Here is a 12,599-nt window from a genome sequence, read left to right as displayed (position 1 = left end):
GTCACATGGAAGAGGGAGCATGCTTTTTTTCTCCTGCTCTTGAGGGTAGGACTCAAACGAATGGCTTCAAGCTGCAGGAAATGAGAATAATGCAGGATTGTCTGTAAGGATTTCTGAAGCCCTCACTACCCCACACCCCACACCACAGTGGCAGCTAAATTTCTAAAATTCAGTTAGAAATTAGTTAGAGGTTAACAGCAGTCATGCTTCAAAACTGTGCCAGGAAACAAACTGTCTGGGAGCTGCGCTGCTTCATTTGTAAGATGGGAGAGGGCCGGCAGTGATGACACACAGTGGTGAAGAATTTGTTTCTAAAGAAAGCCATCTGGTACCATGCCAAGCTTATTTGTCCATCTAGCCTAGACCTGTTTACTCTGACTGGCTGGGACTCCCCAGAGTCTCAGGCAGATACATCTTTCCCATCTCCTGCTCCTTGATCCTTTTAACTGGAAGGGCTGCTGGGAATCATTTGCACACAAAGCCTATTCACTAGCACTGAGCAATTGTGAAGGTCAGTGGTTCTTCCCTTTGAGCGATGCCCGCTCCCTCGATGAGAAGTGTACTACTTTACGTATTGCAGGGCTTATCGGTGGCATTGAAAGCAGCCAGATCAGCCCTAACCCCCAATGCAAGTGAAGTCCTGGAGGAGATTGGGCTGAACAGCCTTCTTGTCAGTGTTCCACAGAATGTCATGGAGACCCAACACCCATATTTCATATATCAGATCCCCAGGGTGTTGCTTCGTTTTGAAATGTTAACCTAGTAACACACACAACCAAAGTCCTAGAGAGGAGGATGGCAGGAAGAAGATTTGTTATTATTATTCTGGGCATGCCTTATTTGTCTATATTTTTGATTCTGCTCCGTTATAGGAATTTGAAATACAAATATTAGGAAGATGGTTCTGTCTCACAGAGGCTCTCCCTTTTACATAGACAAAGGAGAGCCAACAAAAGAAAGAAATGGAACAGCATTAAAAGCCTAATTTTATGAATGGTTTTGCTAAGCAACTGGGTTGCTAGGAGCTCAAAAGAGCTGGTGCTGGGGTTGACTGTGGGAAGTGAAATATGGCTCTGTGTGCAAGTCCTTCTATGTCTAAATGCACACTAGGTGCACTGGAAATTCTATGACTGTGTCTTCTTTGAATCAACAGAGGCCTGAAGGGCTCTCCAGCCACCATTCCTCAGGCTGACCACCTCCAAAGTATGTGATCATGCTATTCTTGGGGCAGAGGTGTGCCACCCTTATATACCCATAGAATCATAGAACTGTAGAATTCAAGCCCCTACAATGCAGGAACCCCACCTAAAGCATCCCAGACAGATGGCCACTCAACCTCACTGCATTGCAAGAATGGCTAATGTTTTGTAGGCTACTGAGGGCCACACGGTTAACCTTGGAGAGTAAGCTAATGTGACAAGAACCACAGTTTTCAAGGCTGTTTCCAAAATAATTTCTCACCAGCTATTCTACACTGTCATTCACTACTCAGTAAAAATAACAGAAGAAACCCTGCCCCTCTTTTTAATTGACTGATTGAATGAAAGATTAATGAGAAGACTTATAAATCAAAAAAATCATGGTTTGAGGGGAATTCTCATTGCAGTATAACCTTCCTGCAAACAAATCGGCATGAATGCTCAATAGAGATGGAACTGGGCTTTTGCTCCTTTTCTTGGACAGCTCCCTTGACTTTTGAAAAGCATGCTGAATTCATCCTGTGCTGGCTCACTCAGAAGTAAGTCCTAGCTGTCCAGTGAAAGCAGTGCTTACAAGACTGAGAAAAATGACAAAAGAAGGTTTCCCATATATATATATATATATATGCAGGTTTTGGTGTCTTCGGGTGTCTTCCCATGTAAGAGTCGGGGTGTCTGGGCGACGTTTCGACGAGGTCTCACTCGTCATCTTCAAGCTGGTGCTTTCGGCTTCTTGTTACTGGAACAGAGCAGAATCTGGTGTTTGAGTTCCTATAAATACTGTTGAGGGGTGTGGTATTTATAGGAACTCAAACACCAGATTCTGCTCTGTTCCAGTAACAAGAAGCCGAAAGCACCAGCTTGAAGATGACGAGTGAGACCTCGTCGAAACGTCGCCCAGACACCCCGACTCTTACACGGGAAGACACCCGAAGACACCAAAACCTGCATTCCTGTACCCGTGAAAATCTACGAAAGCAAATATATATATATATATATATATATATATATATATATATATATATATATATATGCAGGTTTTGGTGTCTTCGGGTGTCTTCCCGTGTAAGAGTCGGGGTGTCTGTGCGACGTTTCGACGAGGTCTCACTCGTCATCTTCAGGCTGGTGCTTTCGGCTTCTTGTTACTGGAACTTGTTTCCAGTAACAAGAAGCCGAAAGCACCAGCCTGAAGATGACGAGTGAGACCTCGTCGAAACGTCGCACAGACACCCCGACTCTTACACGGGAAGACACCCGAAGACACCAAAACCTGCATTCCTGTACCCGTGAAAATCTACGAAAGCAAATATATATATATATACATATATATATATATATATATATATATATATATATATATATATATAGAATTGATATAAACAGAACATGTGGGGCTACCTTTGAAGGTGACCCAGAAACTGCAATTGATCCAGAATGCGGCAGCTAGACTGGTGACTGGGAGTGGCCGCCGGGACCACATAACATCGGTCCTGAGAGATCTGCATTGGCTCCCAGTACGTCTCCGAGCACAATTCAAAGTGTTGGTGCTGACCTTTAAAGCCCTAAACGGCCTCGGTCCTGTATACCTGAAGGAGCGTCTCCACCCCCATCGTTCAGCCCGGATACTGAGATCCAACGTTGAGGGCCTTCTGGCGGTTCCCTCATTGCAAGAAGTAAGGTTACAGGGAACCAGACAGAGGGCCTTCTCGGTAGTGGCGCCTGCCCTGTGGAACGCCCTCCCAGCACATGTCAAGGCAATAAACAACTATTTTACTTTTAAAAGACAACTGAAGGCAGCCCTCTTTAGGGAAGTTTTTAATGCCTGATGCTGTACTGTTTTTAATATTCAGTTGGAAGTCACCCAGAGTGGCTGGGGAAACCCAGCCAGATGGGCGGGGTATAAATAATAAATAAATTATTATTATTAATAATAATAATTATAATTATGTGACACCCCCAATAAATTAATAAAGAAATACCGTGGACGCTCGGGTTGCGAACGTGATCTGTGCGGAAGGCACGTTTGCAACCTGCACCATTCGCAACCCGCAGCACTGCGTCTGCGCACATGCGGGTCGCGATTTGGCACTTCTGTGCATGCGCAAAGCGCGACTTAGCACTTTTGCACATGTGTGAGCACTGAAACCCAGAAGTAACCCATTCTGGTACTTCTGTTTTCGGCGCAGTGCACAACCCGAAATCGCGTAACCTGAAGCGTCTGTAACCTGAGGTACCACTGTAAAGCAATGACAGTGCTTCTTTGTTTACCTTAACTGTTTTCTCTTCATTCATTATCATTTGAGAAGAAATTTTGTGCAAATTGAAATAAATTAACCAAATTTGTTTAAATCTTTGTGTTGATAGTGGCGTCTGAGGGTCTCGATTAAGTGAGTTCATTTGGGTGATGAGATTATGTTTCCTAGATTGCTGTTCTCTCTTTCAGAGAGAGAGAGAGAGAGAGAGAGAGAGAGAGAGTGAGTGCTGGGAGCACAGTCCTGCAGGAATGAATGAGAATCAGCTGTCAGAAAAGCATTTTGATCAATGATGTTTTTGTTCCTTTGTTTGTCACTATAAATCAGCATTGCAGGGGACAAGAAACAGCATCCATTCACTGTGAAACTCAGCCAAAGGATACATGCTGAAAGAGTTTGAAAGTAGCAGCAGTCCTAGCTGTGGTGAAATGTGATGCTGAATAGACAGACGATGCCTTATTATGGTATGGCATGTACCCTGGAACTAGAACTAGGACTGAAGTGCTTCAGCGCAAGCAAGGTCAGCCTTAGTGAGTTTGTTAGGGCTTGTCATACCATCACTTTTAGAAAATAAAATATATACTGTTAATATACAGCAGTTTCTGGCATTCATTAAACACTAGTGGCCCAAATGTGGATTGACTGATTATTTGATTTCTATACTACTTAATATATTTAAAATATTTCTAAGCAGTGTACTGAAGCAATGACAGACAACCTATCATTTTACAAAAACACACAGTTACATTAATACAAAGTTACTAATATATTTATATAAAATGCCCCCCAGATGTACAATTTGGGTGCCGCGTGAGATCACAGCTCCCCAAAAGTGCTTTTTTTGAGGCAAGTTGTGTGAGATCATTATGCCTAAAATGGCTGCTATGCTCTCACAGGAAAAACCCAGGGTGTCCTAATTTTCCTCGGACACTTGTGGGGTATGCCCTTATTTGGCTGGATGCCACATCTTCATAGAAAGGAGAGTAATAGACCGGAGGGTTTGTGCTGCTGCTGGAAGCTGGAGAGACAGAGACTTGTCTTGCTCTGTGCTGGGCCCTTAGCTATAGCAAGATTTGTTGAAGTGTTAATGCTAGAAACCATTTCATTCTAGGGCTAGGTTGTATATAAGTGTAAATAAACATGTATATCACAGGTGAATAGAGACACCACAGTCTCTATTCACCTTCACTCCAAGGCAACTGAACTCTGGATAGCTGTAGGCACCCTTGAAGTTTCTTAATGCTTGGAGACTGGGGTGCACACAAAAATATTCTTCTAGCAAAAAAGTAAGCATTTTTTTAAAAAAATTCACTGGGTTGAAGGAAGACAACCTGCCCACACTGGAGAATAGAGAGCTCCCACCTGGCTAGATAATGGAGACTGAGCAGAGAATTTGTGCTGCTTGCTGGATATATATTGGTTGTAGAATTAGTGAAGAAATAGTTATGCTTAAGTAGGAAAGGGGTTGCTAGCTGGTAAGAAGGAGAGAATGAAAAATAGGCAGGCCTTAACCTAACAAAATGCAGACTTAAGGAAAACACAGCCAGCTATCAGCTGACCCAGCAAAACATAATAAGGTGTGTATTTAGTTCCCTGCTGTCTCCCTCATTCCTTAAATGAAATGTCAGCAGAATGCATGTAGGTACGAATGTTTGTCTTAAGCTGTATCACAACACTGAGAAAACAAAAGTGTCTGTATTTCCATACACCTTCACTCGCCTGCACTTTGTGGCATCTATACTTCGTTGTGGGTGCCTTGTGTGAAATAAGGTGTGCAATACTACAGGCAAATGTACTGCTTCAACTTTACGTCAACATAGTATGCAAAAGAAATGTAGATGGATGAGAGGCACACATAAATCAAAGTGACTACAAGTGCCAACTCACACTGCTCTGCTAACAGTGGCATTTATGGATGGCAAGGAGGGAGAAGTTGAATTCAGTTCACGTTCAAAGGTGAATCTATCTAATTCACGTTTTCTCTGAAACAAAACACAAACTGAAACACAGCCAGCCTTTGAAATTCGCACTTCTCTGAATTTTGCAAAGCATTTCCTCAGTTGTATCTTTTGTGGACAAAATTGCATCTACTAGCGTGAAATGTGCATTTATAAAAACATATATATGCAATAACAACACTGGATTGTATTAGGAAACATCGCTTTACAAATGTATATTGTAGGCTGAACTGCATACAAAAATGTGAATATTAAGGGAAATCTGCACTACAATGCTAATGAACTTTTATGGGTTTTTCTTTTATATATAAATATAATTGTGACCTGATGTGTAAAGGAGGAAAACTGAAAAGTGAGAAAACAGAGCCTTGTGCAGAAGATATATAATCAGAATTAAAGAAGTCTGAACCCAGGAATTTGTCCTAAGCTCACAATACTTCCATGCCACACACACACACACACAGAGAGACTTAGAATCATAGAATCATAGAATCATAGAGTTGGAAGAGACCACAAGGGCCATCGAGTCCAACCCCCTGCCAAGCAGGAAACACCATCAGAGCACTCCTGACATATGGTTGTCAAGCCTCTGCTTAAAGACCTCCAAAGTAGGAGACTCCACCACACTCCTTGGCAGCAAATTCCACTGTCGAACAGCTCTTACTGTCAGGAAGTTCTTCCGAATGTTTAGGTGGAACCTTCTTTCTTGTAGTTTGGATCCATTGCTCCGTGTCCGCTTCTCCGGAGCAGCAGAAAACAACCTTTCTCCCTCCTCTATGTGACATCCTTTTATATATTTGAACATGGCTATCATATCACCCCTTAACCTCCTCTTCTCCAGGCTAAACATGCCCAGCTCCCTTAGCCGTTCCTCATCACTTATAACAGTGATAGTTGTTTCTCTTTGCCTCTCTTAAAATATATTGATTTTTAGAAATGAGGGGTGGGGCGCATAAATTGCAACTTCCACTAGGGTTATAGGGAATGTGCATGGAGCTTTGAATGGCTCAATCCACAGCAACTCTGGTGTGGGTGGAACGTTAGATTGATGCATTTTGCATATGCAGTTTTAGGTCTTTGGTATCAACCACTGCTAATGGTGTAATTTTAAGTGCATAATGTTTGGGCTTGGGTTTACTTCAGGGCAAACCGATGCAATTAGAGACACATTTCTCTGCATCTGAAGCCAGGTGAGACTTTTCAGGGTCCAAGACTTTGTCTGCTTGAAGATGGAGGTAGAAAATTAGAGCTGCCCTAGGCATTCCCCTGAAACTGCAGTATTCAATATCTGGGCTGATTGATTATTCTGCACTGAATTTCCCTTTGAGAAAGCTGAGAGGAAACTGGCAGTGCATTAAAAGCTGCCTGAGCTCCTTTTTAAAAAGAACCTTGGCAGGCAAAAGCTACCCTTGAGGAACCCATTTTTCAAATTTGCGACACTGACGCCTTCTGTCGTGAGGACCCTGTTATCCAACAATTCTGACTTTCACTCTGACCGCATTGTAATATAAGTGACAGGCCCAACCTGGAAAGAGCAATAAAAGTTTGCACATTGAAGGAAAACAGAGCTCGCTTCTGTCAGAGTGGCGTGGAGGTGGTAATTAATTTAGTCTTGTATAACAGAGCAACAGAGTTTTCCGGTGCAGTTTCCACGTCTCCTTCTGCCATACAACCTTCTGGTTGAAGCTTTTCGTTTCAGAAAAATATAATTAGGCCTGCCAAGTTTCCCCATTTGGCCGGTGAGGGTATTTCAGCCAAGCCACACCCATTTGCTCGACATCTCATGCAGGGCCAGATTTAGGTTTGATGAGGCCCTAAGCTACTGAAGGTAATGGGGCCCTTTATATGTCCAGCTGTCGTTTGTCAACAACAAATTGTCACTGTTTCTTGTGTTGAATATATGCTATATGGTAATTTATGGAACTAATAGGTATCTAAAGCCATTTGCACATAACAAAATATGTATTTTACCACAGTAATTGTTGAACTGAAATACAATTAAGAAGAAGTATATGAATAGTGAAATAATTTTTAAGCTCTAACTGTATGTAGGTTTTATTTTGTTTTTTAGCTTATATTTTGGAAATGGACATCCAGTTTTCCCCCTTTAAATTTTCCTGAGGCCCCAAGAGAGTGGGGCCCTAAGCTATAGCTTGTTTAGCTTATACGTAAATCCGGCACTGATCTCATGTCTTCATATAAAATGCAGTTGAGCTGAAATGGGCTTTGCAGGCCCCACCAAAGCATTGTGAACAGAGCTTTGCAAGCCCCGATGACTGGCTGATCACCAAGTGTTGCAAAGCCCAGTGATTAGCACTTTGCAGAGTGCCAACAAGTGAGGCACTGTGCACAGGGTACAACATCCACTGACAGCCACTGTGCATGATCAGTGACTCTGTAAGTCTCATTGGTAGCTGCTCTGCCTATCTGGAAAAGAAGAAGCTAGACCTATACAGGTTCCGTGCTTTACCTGCCCTGGAACAAAAGATCCGGCAGGCAGTGGCACAACAGCAGAGAACCTGAGGACAGGAGAGGAAGAGGGAAGCCAGAGTCGAGATGTCAAAATGTTGCCCAATGATGACCCCTTTTCACAGGCGGCGAGCATCTGACCAGCTTGGGTTGCGAGTCCTTTCATCCCATTCCAGTCTCTGCAGGCATCGTGAAAAACTGATTTGCAGCCCAAACCGTTACTGCTGCCTCTGCTTAGAATAAAATAAAAAAAAGGGCATTTAAGAAAACTGCCGTGAACTCACTTCAAGCAGCAGAATAGCTTTCCTTTCTTTGGAATGCATTGCTACGAAGATTACGGAGCAAGGTCATGCTTTTCAATTCATGTACAAAATCTATAGGCCCTTGGCAGCTCCTCTCCTCCCACGCCTGCAGAGGTGGAGGGAATCCAAAAACCCAAATATAGAGGATCTCTCTCCCCCCCACCAAATATATGTGTTTGATGGAAATCTGAATATTTACCTAGTATGAGCTTTGGATTTGTACATTTAAATAGGACACAGTGCCAGGTGCTCTGGAATAGATAAGGGAGTTAGGAGGTGCATTTCCGCGTTAAAATATAGCCAGATTAATCTAAAGCAGTTCTTTAACAGCTCAGTGCTTAACACATTATTGCATTGCTTTGATGATGCCTGTCCATCACTCTCTATGAAAAGAAAAAAAACACTTGTTTTGCTTAAAACAAAAGACTTTCTGATTTCTGGTGTTCCCTGCTGTGCCATTATATATGTTCTTCTTTAATAAAGAAAGAAAGATACTGTAACCTTGCAGGCTGAAGGTCAGTTTTAATGAATACCATATTAAAGAAAACGGAGATGGAAACGTGGGAAGGAAGGGAGATGCAAGAAGCTTGGTTAAACATGTAACAGAGACTAGAGACATCTTGGCTCTTCAGAAAGAAGTGTGTGAGGGAGGAATAAGGATCTGATCTATTTAAGATAATTAAAATGCTTTCCAAAAAGTATGTTTTAGAGGTGGGGGTGATAGTCTAGAAACATTCGGAAATGCTCACCGCTTCCCCCTCCTGTTAAAGACAGATCTGCAGCTAAGCTTAAACGTGACACCCCCTTTCTATTAAATGGAAATGCATGGCATTAAAATTTACATTCAGCTTCCTAGATCAAGAAGCTGGAACACCTTTCCTATGAAGAAAGACTTAAACCGCTTGAAGATTTTTATGAAAAAAAACTTTAACAAGAGGGTGGCTAAGTGGGGGGTGTCAGAGGTTTTTGAAATTATGAATTACGTGGGGAAGAGTTGTGATTTCCTCTCCCATCTCTCCTAAGACTAGAACCCAGGGGGTCACACAGTGAAATAGATTGGCAGTGGCTTCAACAGATAATCATAGAATTAGGGAGTCAAAGGGACTTTTTTGCAGAGGGTGATGAACAAGGATAGTCGTAATGGCAGCAATTTGACAATGTTTCAAGTACTGAGCTGTTAGGGGATTCTAGTTCAACCTTGTGCTCAAAGCAGGATCTGCAGTGCAGGATGCAGTTCTAGCATCTCTGACAGATGGCCTTACAGTTTCTGCTTAAATGTCTCTGGCAAAGGAGAGACCGCCATCTCCCAAGACAGTCTGTTCTACTCTTGCAGAACTCTCCCACATTTCCCCTAATGTCATGCCAAAATCAGTTCCTCACCCATCACTTCTAGTCCTGCCTTCAAGTTTGGTCCTCTAGACAAACCAAGGTACTGAGCCTCTTGGACTTGCCGATCGGAAGTAGGAGGTTCAAATCCACACAATGGGGGTGAGCTCCCATTGCTGTGTCCCAGCTTCTGCCAGCCTAGCAGTTTGAAAGCATACCAATGCAAGTAGATAAATAGGTACTGCTGCAGTGGGAAGGTAAACGGTGTTTCCATGCTCTGGTACTTGTCACGGTCATCTGTGTGCCAGTAGAGATTTAGTCATGCTGACCACATGACCCAGAAAGCTGTCTGTGGACAAACGCTGCCCCCCTCAGCCTGAAAAGCGAGATTATCACCACATCCCATAGTCGCCTTTGACTGGACGTAACCGTCCAGGGTTGTAATCAACTTGCAAAACGTGCTGTTATGAACTGTGCTCATGGCCACTGGTTTAGTTGGCTTGAAAATGAGATTAGACAATTCTTGTGGGAGCAAGCTCCATAGAATTGATGGTATCAAATTCTTCAGGGTGGTGAAAGCAAACAGGGGTTGAAATATCTCTCCAAATTGGGTAAATGGCCACAAAAACTGATTCAATGTAAATAACTCTGAACTGATACACATTGGTGAGCTTGCCCACATTTGAGCATTATTCAGCTGTTGGTCTCTGTTTCCTTATTTGAATTAGACTGGAGGAGTCCACACCCACACATATTTTAATTTGTACAAGAAGAGCAACTTTGGTCTTTCCCATTTATACCAGCAGGTGGTTCCCTTTTGTGTTTGTCCCTGTGTTTGTCAACAAATAGATTTTGTTGATTCTATTATACTGCTTAAGTACCAAAAGGGTTGGTGTGCAGAAAGCTGCATGCACACCCGATTTGTTTTTAGGTTTTTTAATTTCCTGCCAGGAAGTATGCAAAAGCACACTGTCAGGCAATTGTACATTCTAAACACACACTTTGGTGGTTTTCTGGTTTTGTGCAAATCTGATGGATCAAAACTCTGAGAAGTCAAGATACAGCCTGTGGAAGCAAGTTTCAAGGGGTGTGTTTGTCTGTGTGTATGTCGGCTGGCATCCTTCTTCTTTGGATGCAGGTGGGGGTGGTCAAGGCTTTTGGCTGTTGTGAAGCTCTTTATTAGGAAAGATTAGAAAACAAAGCAAACAAAAAGGCAATGAGAATTAGAAGATGCCCCCTTTTTTCTATCCATCTGCTCCTGACATGGCTGTTGGCTAGCTTGACTGGCAGAATGAAGACAGCTGCTTGTCTTGTCAAAGACAAAATCGACAGGAACATAATGGGGATTGCAGTGTGTCACAGAGCATGGGAAATCAAGCTGCTAAGCATAGAACGTGATGACAAATTGAAGAGGTGTCAATTTTTGAAACGAAAGAATTGGCTGTGCAGCCTTTCATTTTGGAAGTAGTTTGCAAGGGCTGATTGGGAAATGAAGAAATCGGTATATAAAATCTGTAGCTTAGCCAACAGGAGAAGGAAGGCAATAATTTCACCCATCAAACTACCAGCAGCTGTGTTCATAGTGTTTTCACAAGTTTCTCTTTATGGAGCATTCATGTCGAATCAACAAATGTCTTCTTTTTTATTCAATGAAGAAGTCTGAGGGCAGCTACGGGGAGAAATGTATGCTGCAGTTCTAAGCTCACTGAGATGAAGTCCCACAGAACTCATTGTGGCTCACTTCTGCATAGACAAGTATAGGTGTGCACTGTCAGACACATAAACCACACCCCCTTGGAGTTCATTTTATTTTATTGTAAAACCACACCCATCAAGAATATTTTCTCCCAGAACATCATGACTTGTACCTCTGTAGACTGGTGCTCATGGGTCTGAAAGCTCTCCAACGAACATAAAACATCCCTTCACATAGGAAACTAGATGATGGGGAAAGGAGTTGTAGGAGAAGAGAACCACTGAACTGCTCAACTCAGTCTCTTTGTTAACATAATGGCTGTACTGTAGTAGGTCCTGTAAGCATCCTGCATGTTCAGGATTAAAGAGTTGCCATGTTGCCAGAGACAAATCGGTGGGCCTTCATCCCCATTTCACCTGGCTAAATGCTATGTCATCCTAAAGGTAGAAGAACAAGCATTTTGAGAGAGAGAGAGAGAGCAAGAGAGAGAAAGAAAGAAAGAGAAAAAGAAAAAGAAAAAGAAAAAGAAAAAGAAAAAGAAAAAGAAAAAGAAAAAGAAAGAGAGATTGTCCCTGGAAACCTAATGGAGTGTTAATGCTGTGACCTCCTCTATCTTGTGCTCCAGTTGTGTATAAGTGTAAATAAAACTATATATCCTGAAGATATCACAGTGCCCAGTGACCTTCATTCCAAGAAAACCAAACCCTTAGTACATGTTGGCAAACCTGGGAGATTGGAGCGTGTGCAACCATGGTTTGCAGGTGGTAGCAAGCAGTAGTCTAACACTGTGTGTATGTAAAACACTTTCCTGCAACACATACAACAAAATATGCAGCAAATTGCTCACAAAACAATGGGGCAGGAGGGAATTCCTTTTAAAAGCAGCCCATATCTGGTATTATATAGTGTGCACAGTATACATTTCTATATATATTCTCAGTAAAGTGTCATCCACCTGCTAAAGGAAGGATAAAGCATTTTCTGTGACTTTAGTGCCACTGAGGAGAAAACAAATGAATGAACAAAGCCTGAAATCATTTTTCATTCATAGCATCTCCTTAGGCCCTAGATCAATCCTCCTGAATTCTTTGGGGGTATTTGCAAAAGGAAACCTCTATATTGTGTGATGTGACCGTCCAAACAGCCCACAAAACTTCAGATAAGGTAGGGCATCCCACCTTTTAAAATGCAAACTTTAAAGGTCTGTCCATTTCCCCATTGACAGCATTGGACGCACAGTTGTCGAGAAACCTAAACCGTTGAAAGCTTCATACAAGACTAAACTCTAAGGAAGTAGGAAGATGGGTGCTAAATCCATTACTGCACAGTTCAGAGTTTGAAAAATGACCCATGGGTTCCGCTTTCACACCCCTTGCGCCACTGCTGCCATTCTTACT

Source organism: Podarcis vaucheri (assembly GCF_965113315.1).
Source record: "Podarcis vaucheri genome assembly, chromosome: 2".
Taxonomy (NCBI): Eukaryota; Metazoa; Chordata; class Lepidosauria; order Squamata; family Lacertidae; genus Podarcis; species Podarcis vaucheri.
This window is presented reverse-complemented; position numbering follows the sequence as displayed.